This window comes from Cydia splendana, chromosome 1 (assembly GCF_910591565.1).
Source record: "Cydia splendana chromosome 1, ilCydSple1.2, whole genome shotgun sequence".
Taxonomy (NCBI): domain Eukaryota; kingdom Metazoa; phylum Arthropoda; class Insecta; order Lepidoptera; family Tortricidae; genus Cydia; species Cydia splendana.
Genome location: NC_085960.1, coordinates 27,000,920 through 27,012,762, shown reverse-complemented (window position 1 = coordinate 27,012,762; position 11,843 = coordinate 27,000,920). Strand labels below are relative to the sequence as shown.

General features: G+C 35.7%; 1 long non-coding RNA gene across 1 annotated transcript; it reads right to left on the bottom strand.

The window, feature by feature from the left end:
- Positions 1 to 285: 285 nt before the first annotated feature.
- On the bottom strand, positions 286 to 6,331 carry LOC134798044 (uncharacterized). Its single transcript, XR_010145150.1, has 3 exons — positions 6,122 to 6,331; positions 4,127 to 4,207; positions 286 to 1,376 (listed from the first exon to the last, which is right to left on the bottom strand). It is a non-coding gene; the product is annotated as an uncharacterized LOC134798044 (long non-coding RNA).
- Positions 6,332 to 11,843: the final 5,512 nt, after the last annotated feature.

The following is an 11,843-nucleotide window of genomic DNA, read 5'->3' as shown; positions in this document are numbered from 1 at the left end:
TAAATATATGTATATACTATACAAGTCTGTTCCCGGGAAACAATTCAGTGGGTTCCTGCGTAATTAGACCTAAATACAAACACAAATTACCTAAGCCATACCTATGTAAACATGTCGCTCACTGCAAAAATGCCTATACATATTATGTGTATCACAATTTATAACAAGTTACTTGAACGTTTTAAAGTCATGGATCTGAATCAATTTAAATCAAACACAATACAATGGCTATTAGAAAAATGATTTTATATACTCATAAATATTCGTAGTATGAAGATAAATATGTAAATATATATTTATGTTGTAATGTAGGTATGTACGAGTAGGTACGCCTGAAAAGGTAAAGTCTAAGTGTAACTGAATATGTAATTGTATATTCGACCTGCAATGTAACCTCATTCTTACATACAATAATACTTTTTTGAAAATGATACAACTCAAACGGCGTGGGATACATGTAGGAATAATACCCATGTGTTTTCCAGTGGAGATCTTTATTTAACTGCCCTTGTACTTCAAGAAAAATAATGTATTTTTTTCGTGGGGGTTCCATTCCATACAATGCAGTTAAATTCCAGTAGCTACGTACAAATACATTATATAAAAACGTAATTAAGTGACAAATAAAAAAATACTGATGCACAACAAATCTAAGGGCTTTTCTCGACCTACTTATTGCAAATTTTAATTACACGTTGATCAAATTATATTTCAGTATCAAAAGACTTGCTAAGATAACGCATAGGTATACATAAAATGTTATACTTAAATACATACAATCTTCGTTCTTTTATAATTAAATAGTAGCTAAAAAGGGTTACCAAGTTCATTTCCGAGTTTCAACCGATAATATTTCTATTTTCGTTCGAGCGTCAAAATACCAAGGTATTGCTTCAGCTCTTGGTTAACAATATATTATTGACGTCAACTGTCTACCAAATATCCATCCAAATTGCGTAGGTACTTATTGGTAGGCGTTCGTATTGCTTTGTTGTCCATGGAGCTTCATACTTAATATCCGGGCCAAAATGAACCTCATTTTTCGTGGGTGTCGTCCTCGAGCAGTCAACAGATTGTCCGTCATTTCGAACCTTGCTACCCACTCACGCCCATGATGGTCCTTTTGAAATAGGCTTTTGATTCGGATGAAATATTTACTATCGATGGACCATTTCCGAGTTTAGGCCATGTTGTATCTAGGTATGTTTTTAATTAAAATTTACGGTTGAGAAGGAATGCTGCGCTACCAATTTCGTAGGTACGCAACGCAACTCACTCAACTCGCCGCTGCTTTAATTTGTTTACCTCGATCTTCCAGGTAATGAGGCTCGTTATAAAAAATAAAACGTTTGTTTCAGCTAATATTCACTCGAGGGCTGAAAAGTGAAAATATATTTAGCGGCAAACTGTACCTATGATTAAATTGAGAATATAATATCGCAAGCATTTTTTCCGATTGTTAATTATGGTAGTTTCGAGTCGTAATTCGTTTGGATATCAGTTACCTACTTGTTAAAATTCATTAGATTAATTAAAGGTTTGGTAAGTATAATATTATATTTTGTGTATTATGTAAGTATTGAAGATTGACTCTTCAATACTTACGGGTCATAATTTTGTTACACCTTGTAGGTATATAAAATACGTTGGTACTTCTTTCGTTCTTGTGCGAAAAAGGGTGAAAAAGTAAAAAAATTATTTAATTTCCCTTTAGTGTAGTGAAGCAGGTATCACGACAGTAACTGCACATTCATTCAACGGCGACGCTTTGTGTACGCGTCTTAAATGCTGATATACATCGTAATCGTTTTACAAAATGGTCTCTGTCGTTTCACTGATAGCACCTACTCGGAAACCCGTTTCATGGTTTTATTTATGTACTCAACTTTTTTTTTTTATTATTCATAAGGCACACTATACAGACGACATTCAATACACGATTACAATAAAAGTGGTAGGCTTTATATATAAATGCCATCCAAAATAAGTGAGCACAGCAAGAACAATAAGTAACAACGAGCAAAAACTATCCTAAAATTATAAAAAAAAATTGTACTAATAATAAAATAAGCTAACTCAACCTGAGCATTTTATTTTGAAAACAGTATGTTTAGCATAGGTACCAACTATGTCAACTAAACCAAAAAATATTTACTTAACAATTATAGAGTCGAAATGACAGAGTAGAGATTTATTGGTCCCCTTTTAAGATTAAATTCCAAATTCTGCCTGAGGCTTTTCCAAAATAGGTTCATACTTTAACCGAATCTTGTGTACTCGGGTAGCAAACATTGGCAGGTTCTAAAAAAGTCAAGACGGTCATCTTAATAGACACAGACAGAGAAAGAGATAGTTAGGTACACGAACTTGTAAAATACAGTAGGATTGGTGGGATCGTTTATGTTAATCACATGGAGGTTTGAAAAAGTCCATGGGATACATTAACAGGCCAAGAAATAAATACCTACTGGTTCGATTTAATATCAACGCATCAAACGTTTAAATATAAGAAATAAGTTAAATACTCTTAAAAATAGTCTAGCATAGGCATAGGCCGTGGGCCATAGGCCATAGTGGGCGTATGATGGAGTTAAGGATGACTCACGCTAGACCGTGCCGAGCCCGGGCCGAGGCGTCCGACGTGTCATTTTGTATAAGGGCTGATCGGTGATCACGTGGTGCATTCCGTAGAAAACGAAGCGCTGGAAGCTTCGGCTTGGCCCCGGCCCGGTGTAGCGTGAGTCATCCTTTAACCCCGTGATAAAATACGTGTGTACGTACCCGTCAGTGATTACTGATTAACACTGTAATACGATTGAAAGAAACGGACACTATCATTATTCATTATCAAACTATCGTCATATAACCAGACAGAGTAAATACATTTTAATTATGTTTAGATACAATAATTAAAAGTATAACGAATTGAGTTATTTGAAGAGTAGGTAATAAGTTTCCAGAAATATTGTTTAAAATCAATTATCGTCACTTTTAATTCTAAAAGTGAACAGGGTCGAATACTTACGTAATAAATAATGACATTGACAATTGTATTTTATATTAGGCACTCGAGAGTTGGTTTAACATCATTCCTTTGTTCCTACTGTTATCAATCAGACAATAAAATTACTCATTCACAGCAAATTAATTAATTTAACAACAAAATTTCAAACAGAATTATTTAAGTGCTGCCTATTCGTGAATATAATGACTGAATTTAGATGCCTGTCCGCAGCTTTTGTTTAGTTACGCAACAGGATATAGTAAACTATGTAATTTTAGATAGAGTCTGGCTACTGAAATATTACCCAACGTTTTGGCGGGAAATTCAAAAAATCTTGGGCTGGTCACACTGTGTGTCGTAGGAATTATAGTTTTGATACTAGAAAATATTTTTTATTTTCTGTGCAAACGTAAGGTACCTAAGGAAATAAATTAAATATACGTTGACTGCACTCAAAGTCAGCTCATATTAATTTCTACCACTATGTAAAGTATAGTCAACGACAAACACATATGATTACGTTCCAATGTTTTGATTTTATTGATATTTTCCAGAACTTCTTGTTTATCCGTTCTTTTTACACACTTGTCCTGTTTATGAGATTCAGGTATTAATAAATTCACATACTTAATCAAAGTTATAGGGAAATGTTAGAAGTTTAGAACTAGTACTTAAAGTATCAAAATATTAATAGAGCACCAACCCTACGAAATTGTTTCCGACTTGTAAACATTGCAGTTTTTCGTTATAAAACGCTTCACGTCGACTTCGCACATTGTCGTAATTATTTACGAGCTTAAATAATAGGTTGCGGACGTCACTCGGTATAGTCATTATTAATATTATTTAAGTATTATTTAAAATAAACGCCTTATAAACCGCGAACAATTTGAATGAATGACATAAATTGACAACAGACTTTTAACTTTTTTAAAAAGCATAGACAATTGGTGATGCAACAAGGAAATATCTGTCAACAAAATTTGGCTAGCCAGACTCTATGTGCTTAACCATTGACACGACTTTCTGGTAAACCGAATTTCAAATTAATTTATATATGTATTACAAAAAAAAAGAATTTATTGACCCAAAAAAAACCAACAGTAATAACAGCATAGGTACCTTCAGATCCACAGCGCAGGCTTCGTCGTCATACAGATAGTTCATCCACCTCAGGTTTCGTCAAAATAAGTCGTAATTGTCCTATAACATTAATTTATTAATTTTTTCGTGAGTCATGGATGTTTTCTATGTATTTAAGTATTTATAAATATTTATCGTTGTATCCGCAACATCATTCATCATCAATAAGGCTTTTATTGATCTTACTGTGGGACTTAGTCAATTTGTGTGATGATGCCCTATAATATTTATAGGGCATCATCATTTATGGCTCTAAAATCTGGTTGTGGAATCAACGGTCGAGGATTTTTCAAGAGACTACAGTATGGGGTACTTCAAATAAGTGTTCCTTTTTACCCCTTTGGTACGAAACCCATAAAAAAGTGTGTTCAGAGTGTTCAGTTTCTGTATGGGTCCAAACGTACAGTCGTACATGTGACAATAGGCTAGATGACACATTTTCATTTATGGCATCAATCGATCAGGTTTGATTTTAAGATCAGATAAGTTAAAAAAAACTAAAATTTTGAAACTTTCAGGTCCTGTAAATTTGTATTATTTCCATATATTATTTTAATATCCACATTATTGTGATAAACAGCACATTTGCTATTTATTTTACTAGATTTCGGTATAAAATTCAACATGTGTCATCATCCCTATTTTAAAATTGCACGCGTATGCGTAACCGCTTACGAGTAGGTACCACCAGGGCCCTATTTCACCAAGCCGACATTTGTCAGTGACATATGTCGAGTGACAATTGTCAAGTGACAGGTGACAAGTGACAATTTCGTAAACTGTTTTTGTATAGAAGTGCTTATAAACTTGACAGGCATTTAGTTACAATTGTCAATCTTTCATTTAATGACAATGATTTGGTGAAACAAGAGTAGTTTTTATAAGTCGACATGTTTGTCAATTTATCGATAATTCTTGACATGAAATCGGAGCTGTGTCAGGCTTAGGTGACAATTTTAGTGTTTTCGTTGTTAGCAAACCCCGTTATTGGCAAACGTTGGCAAAACTTTGTACCCTAAATTCGCCTTTAGGGTACAAATAAAAATCGCTTTAAATCGCTTTTAAATTCTTCTTAACAAGATTGAAATCATAATAACACTATAAATAGTAATTGTTGCCTACGAAGGAGTTTAGTACTTCAACATTTAGGATTTTAGGATTTGGATTTGGAATAAGTCTCAGTATAGTTTTGATTACGTTGGGGACCGGTAGCGAAATTAGGTATGTTTAGGTAGGTATTGTTTTTTTTAATAATTTACTTGGACGAAGTTGGGCACTAACGGTAAAGTTAGGGTTTTGGTTAGAAAATGAATCTCCGCGAAAGCAACAGAGGTGATATATAAAGTAGGTACGAATAGATTTCTACTTTGACGTCACTGCACTTTGCATTTGCAGAAAAAATAACTTAAAAGTAATAAAAAAATTATGCTTTCACGCCTTGTCAACAAATAATGTAGGTATACGCTGCATTAGATGGGGTTGGGATCTCAACCAATATCATGTTAGTGATGACAACACGGCACATTGAAAGCAACTAACGATCTCTTGTCAAGAATTGACAAATATATCGACTAGTAAAAATTACCCTTGTTTCACAAAATAATTGTCATTAAATTTAAGATGGACAATTATACCAAAATACCTGCATGTTTATATGAAATTCTATACAAAACAATTTACGAATTTGTCACCTGTCACTTATCAATTGTCACTCGACATGTGTCACTGACAAATGTCGGTGTGGTGAAACAGAGGTCTGTCATTTTTTGACAATTGTTGTACTTGTCGTACTTGGAGAAATAGGGGCCTGGGGAGCTTATGTTTATGCCACATTGTGCATTCGGCAGATATATTATAATGCTGCCTAAATTTTGCCCGGCGGTCTTAATTACCTAGAATATTAATACACCTCAAGGGTAGTACATATAGAACCCGATTAATAAATTATTAATTCCTCACTTTGCTTACCTTTACCTTTGGCACAAGTTGACAAGTCATGAGTCCTTATTCATGTTGGATGCACGGGCTTTCTTTTGAATATGTTGAACTTTGAATGAACAAAGGATTTCCTTCAGTTTACTTTCGCTTAAGATATTCGCTACACGTGTCATGGCTCCCGAGGGTTTCTGAAAATACACAAATTATTTAAAAGCCCTCGCTGTTACCGCAATTGATGTGAATAACGTATAAGAATATAGGTAATATGTAGTATGTGCTTTAAAACAGATTAAGTATATAATATTAATATAAATAAATACGAAGGGAAGGGCGAAATTCTAACTAAGATTTTCTTACAACCTTAACTTTGACATTGTAATCCAGTGACATGTATGTACATGTGCCATACGATAAATAAATAATAGGTGTACACTCAGACTAATAACTATGGGTGTACAAATACCTAATATAATTCCTACAGCTGTGATCTTACAACACTCGTAAAACCAAAGAGTATAATAATATTAATAATAATTAAGGCGTAGGGATGTGACGACCCCATCGCCCGCTGGTTTTACCAGTGCAATCAGTCAACGCAGGGCAGCTTGTGGCGAGCTGTTGGGGATTAGCGACCTCACGTACCCGAGTGCTCCTGGGGAGTTCTGTTACCCGCAAGGAGGGTGGGTGGGACAGGATTCTCTGCCTCTGGCTTGCCTTAGCCGGCCGGCCAGAGTGGAGTCGTTAGAGCTATAAGCTCCTGGGGTGGAAGTGAAATATGCATAAGACGCGAGTTGGCACAGTGGCTGTTAACAGCCACTGGGTAGAAAGCGGCGCACACCTCTCGACACCCCTGAGCCGCTCACATGCACCGGTGTTGCCCTTGAGCCATCCTAGATGTCGCATCTTGTGAGGGCGAGTCACCGTCTGCCGGAAATAAAATTGCATACCGTTTTATTAGGCAGGCGTCCGGTTTTTTACCCCATAGCTCAGTACTTAGTCCATCGCTTTCACCCAATAACCTAGTTCATTTTATATTCCATCAACTCTCAATAGCCCTTACAACCTGGCGGGTGCTGCCTCTGCGTGCATCCCATGACACGGGTAATCCGCTCGGTGTACACCTTACATTTCATTAAAGTGTCAAAAGGGCCTCTACGTGTTGGCTTCGGCTCCGCGCACGCTTCCCAAAGGTCCGGAACACCATTGTTCCGTGATGGGAAAGACATACAAAGAATATTAATAATATATGTATAGAAACTCGTAACAATGACAGGCGGTTGAGTCAAAATGACAAAATGACCATCATACATCGACAAACGCCAAACAAAAAGTAATAAAACCGGCCAAGTGCGAGTCGGACTCGCGCACGAAGGGTTCCATTACGCAAAAAACGGCAAAAAATTCACGTTTGTTGTATGGGAGCCCCACTTAATATTTATTATATTCTCTTTTAGTATTTGTTGTTATAGCGGCAACATAAATACATCATCTGTGAAAATTTCAACTGCCTATCACGGTTCATGAGATACAGCCTGGTGACAGACAGACGGACGGACGGACAGCGGAGTCTTAGTAACAAGGTCCCGTTTTTACCCTTTGGGTACGGAACCCTAAAAATGTATCGGCAAGACGCTTTATTTTTAAGACGCTACAGTAGGTAAGATGCTACGAAAAGTCACGTGACTAAATATTTTCATACATTGTTTAAATTTCATTTTGCGTTTTCTATCAACGATTGTAATTTTGGCTAGGCCCCCTGGTCACTACGCAAACACACTCAAGTGGTCAATGCTAGTAATAAACAGATAAGTATGAAAGCTTTCTATGTAAATAAATATACAATATCTAGGAGACCGAATATAAGAATAAGATAAGATACGATGAAAGTGACCATAATTATAGCTGGCAGGCTGGAACGTCACAAACTGTCACTCAAAAGACCCCAGAATCCACTCTAGGACGTTCCAAAGAAATAAAATAAATAATGACCCAATATCCCTTCTTCGTTACTTGTGCAGATATATTTGTTGAATAGCGAATCTAAAATAAAATAGAAGACCGTTATCACGGTTTCAACAGCCGACATTTTAAATTAGAAGATCTTTTATGTAGAAATACAACCCAATGAAACTATTGCTGTATCTCACAAACATGCATATTGCACAAAATGAATTTGGAAATAATGGAAACCGTTCAAAAATCCAAACATTCTATAAAACCGGGCAAGTGCGAGTCGGACTCGCGCACGAAGGGTTCCGTACCATAATGCAAAAAAAAAAAAAAAAAAAAGCAAAAAAAAAAAACGGTCACCCATCCAAATACTGACCACTCCCGGCGATGCTTAACTTTGGTCAAAAATCACGTTTGTTGTATGGGAGCCCCATTTAAATCTTTATTTTATTCTGTTTTTAGTATTTGTTGTTATAGCGGCAACAGAAATACATCATCTGTGAAAATTTTAACTGTCTAGCTATCACGGTTCGTGAGATACAGCCTGGTGACAGACGGACGGACGGACGGACGGACGGACGGACAGCGAAGTCTTAGTAATAGGGTCCCGTTTTACCCTTTGGGTACGGAACCCTAAAAATGCGTAGTAACACGTAAAGGATGACTCACGCTAGACCGGGCCGTGCCCGGGCCGAGGCGTCCGACATGTCAATTTTTATGACGGCTGATCGGTGATTACGTAGTGCTACTAGTGCTTTCCATAGAAAACAAAGCGCCGGAAGCTCCGGCCCGGCCATGGCCCGGTCTAGCGTGAGTCATCCTTTACGTGAGCGCGAGAGCTACTGGCCGTATTTAATAAAATTGGGTTTCAAATTATTCCATAATCATAAAAAAAAATTATGTTTAGGCGTGCGAAATGCATTGAAGGTTTCCAGTGGATTTTTCCGCACTGAAGTATATTTTCCGCGGGTGTTTACTGGCATCTAATTAAAAAGCGGAACGCGCCGGCCTGCCGCTCTAATTCAATTAGTCGGCACAAAGAGACGCTCTCGAACGTGTTGTGATTACAATTCCAACCGTGCTGTGTTTTGAAACTAACATATTATTCAGCAAGTCTTTGTATGTCACTGCAGTTTTGGGTTTCTGCAACTGAAGGCCGGGAACATTTTAATTTCGATTAGGTACTCATTTCGGAGAGCTTGAAATAGATAGGTATTCTGTTAATGTACGTAGTATCTATCAACTACAAAGGGATCAGTTGACGCATGTAGTACAGATCAGTTACATACATTTAGTGCCTGTCTGGTGCCTATAAAGTGCATGCATATTCTCTGACTGGGCATGGCTGTGTCGCCCTAGCTGTCTAGTGGGTATGGCACCAACCCTGCCAAAGGAAATCTTTTGTTCACGACACGCCGTATTTCATGAGCTGCAGCTACTGTAGTTTGTCAAAGGACTTGTCTAATTTCATTCGTAGACAGAGAGAATCATACTATCTTTATCTTACACTAGTACTAGCACCCAAAAGAAAAGGATGAGTATAGTTTTCCTGGCTCTTACTGACTGACAAATTGGTTTGACCAACGATATATTGAAAAACTAGACATTTAAATATAAGACATTGATGATTTTTACACGATTTTTACATAAGAGAAGATAAATCTTGTGATTTTTTATCCTGATAAAAGAAAATAAACGAATCAATTTCCTGTTGATAGGTATGTATATGGTTTGATGCAGGAACTTGATACAATCATAAATATCATAATGAATGAATCTGAGATGAATGAGTGTATACGGGATGATTTTGTTATGTCTGACCAAATACTCTATGTATGGGCTGAATATTATGTTGGTCATACTGAACAACTTTTGCTATGAAGCCAACCACGAAATGGCGAAAAAAAATCTTCTGTTTCTTAGAAAACATTGACATATGATTCGCCGGAATGTATGAGACAGTAGGTTTATCTTGCGTTTTCGGGGTGGGCTCCATTGTAAAAGTTGTTCAGTATGTTATGTTAGAGTATGGTCAGACCACATAACAAATGAATAATTACCTACTTATTCCGTGGCTGCGCGTGATCATGGGTCACACCGTGTAGAGTATTAGCTGGAAGAGATCCCTTATAGGGGTAGGTTCGCCTTTGTACTTCCATTACTGTAATTTATTTTTGTAAACCTGTGTTGTGTACAAAAAAGTGATTACTATGTACTACTACTACACCTTTGCGCCGGGGTAGCGCGGGGAGGCCTCTTTCAGTAGTTTTTATATTCCTTGTTTCATTTTAGATATACATATTTAGGGTTGTTAGTTTAAAGGAGATCGTCGATTTTCTTAGGCGTTTGGGCCCACTCGCAAATTTAACTTATACATGTAATATATATAGGAAATTAATCGGTATAATTGCTAGATCATAATGATAAAAACAGAATGACGAAATATAACGGGAATTTTGAGAAATACTGCAATAAAAACTTGAACATGACAAGAAAAACTTTTATATACAAAAGCGTATACTACTCATACTATTCTGTAAAAGTGCTTTGACTTTTTAAAAGAAAATAGACAAAGTCTGACATGTAAATTAAACTGAAATCGTATCCGCGTTCAATAAAAAGTTATATTTTGATCTTATTCGGAAGTTCATTGTTACTTCTACGGAGAGTGAACAGATTCATTTTAAATCTTCTTTCAATGAAGTAAGGTTTATTTAAGGTTGGCGTTACTTGAAAATATTTGACAGATTGGTAAAAATGGTTGCGTTTAGTTAAATAAAAGTAGCATGATATCGTCGTATTCTGAACTCGTTTAAATCTGCAAACTATGTAACTAAATAAAAAGTCAAATTACTATATTTCTTAACTACTTATTTAAGGCATTTTTACAGTCGATTTAGAATTTAAAAGTAGGTATATATTAAATAAATAATGAATGACACTACTGATATTTTGAATAGTATCGAAACGCACTTATGTCAACTATGACTTATGGCTACCTTATAGTTTAATGCAATGAGATTTTATAACTCCTTAGTGAAATAACCTCACGGTTTGTGTGAATTTGAGCGTTATGTCAATGCTAATAAAGATGTTGACGACGGCAAGGCTTTTATTAATATATAATACATTGATTTACGGAAATGAATAATATAATGTCTTTTAATTATATATTTCTAATTCCCGTTTCATTTTTACCCAATATTATATCTTTTTCAGTAATAAAATGCGTATATAATTACTGTAATAGTCTGTACCATATACGTGATGGTTTACTCTGAGCCCAAAATCGACGATCTCCTTTTTAGTATTATTTGGTATTATTCAATGTATTTAGTTCATAAGTTATTTATTTGTCTTTTTACTGTCTTTTACAGTGAAATAAATTTTTGACAATTTTAATAGTTATAATATACATATTTAATATATGTCTGTGTCTCACGGAAGTTTTGTTATTAAAATTAGGATAATTTATTTGTAAAAGACTTTTCAAAAGTGCTTGTTGCCTATTTGAATAAATTTCATATAAGATTTCTTTCTTGTTTCATACTTTTTAGAGCGCGATTTTCAGTACGTAGTTGTTTTTATACTGGGTCAAGCAGATCTTGTCAGTAGAAAAAGGCGGCAAATTTGAAAAATGTAGGCGCGAAAGGATATCGTCCCATAGAAAATTTGAATTTCGCGCCTTTTTCTACTGACAAGATTTGCTTGACCATCTATAGTTTTCGATGAACTATTTTTTTTATGGACAGCGGAATCCTCTAATTTTTAACTTATAAAACGTTGCAAACTTGGTAAGCCATTAGTC